The following is a 1,324-nucleotide window of genomic DNA, read 5'->3' as shown; positions in this document are numbered from 1 at the left end:
CGGGCCCGATGACTCTCTTCTGTGACAACACTGGAGCTATTGCCCTTGCCAAGGAGCCCAGGTTTCACAGGAAGACCAGGCATATCAAGCGTCGCTTCAACTCCATTCGTGAAAGTGTTCAAAATGGAGACATAGATATTTGTAAAGTACATACGGACCTGAATGTAGCAGATCCGTTGACTAAACCTCTCCCTAGAGCAAAACATGATCAACACCAGAACTCTATGGGTGTTCGATTCATCACAATGTAACTAGATTATTGACTCTAGTGCAAGTGGGAGACTGTTGGAAATGTGCCCTAGAGGCAATAATAAAATGGTTATTATTATATTTCCTTGTTCATGATAATTGTCTATTGTTCATGCTATAATTGTGTTATCCGGAAATCGTAATACATGTGTGAATACATAGACCACAACGTGTCCCTAGTAAGCCTCTAGTTGACTAGCTCATTGATCAACAGATAGTCATGGTTTCCTGACTATGGACATTGGATGTCATTGATAACGGGATCACATCATTAGGAGAATGATGTGATGGACAAGACCCAATCCTAAGCATAGCACAAAGATCGTGTAGTTCGTTTGCTAGAGCTTTTCCAATGTCAAGTATCTTTTCCTTAGACCATGAGATCGTGTAACTCCCGGATGCCGTAGGAGTGCTTTGGGTGTACCAAACGTCACAACGTAACTGGGTGACTATAAAGGTACACTACAGGTATCTCTGAAAGTGTCTGTTGGGTTGACACGGATCGAGACTGGGATTTGTCACTCCGTATGACGGAGAGGTATCTCTGGGCCCACTCGGTAATGCATCATCATAATGAGCTCAATGTGACTAAGGAGTTAGCCACAGGATCATGCATTACGGTACGAGTAAAGAGACTTGCCGGTAACGAGATTGAACAAGGTATTGGGATACCGACGATCGAATCTCGGGCAAGTAACATACCGATTGACAAAGGGAATTGTATACGGGATTGATTGAATCCTCGACATCGTGGTTCATCCGATGAGATCATCGTGGAACATGTGGGAGCCAACATGGGTATCCAGACCCCGCTGTTGGTTATTGACCGGAGAGGCGTCTCGGTCATGTCTGCATGTCTCCCGAACCCGTAGGGTCTACACACTTAAGGTTCGGTGACGCTAGGGTTGTAGAGATATTAGTATGCCGAAATCCGAAAGTTGTTCGGAGTCCCGGATGAGATCCCGGACATCACGAGGAGTTTCGGAATGGTCCGGAGGTGAAGAATTATATATAGGAAGTCCAGTTTCGGCCACCGGGAAAGTTTCGGGGGTTATCGGTATTGTACCGGGACCAC

The sequence above is a fragment of the Aegilops tauschii genome, chromosome 4 (assembly GCF_002575655.3).
Source record: "Aegilops tauschii subsp. strangulata cultivar AL8/78 chromosome 4, Aet v6.0, whole genome shotgun sequence".
NCBI classification, from domain to species: Eukaryota; Viridiplantae; Streptophyta; class Magnoliopsida; order Poales; family Poaceae; genus Aegilops; species Aegilops tauschii.
The sequence above is the reverse complement of the archived record's forward strand: the minus strand, read 5'-3'. Positions refer to the sequence as shown.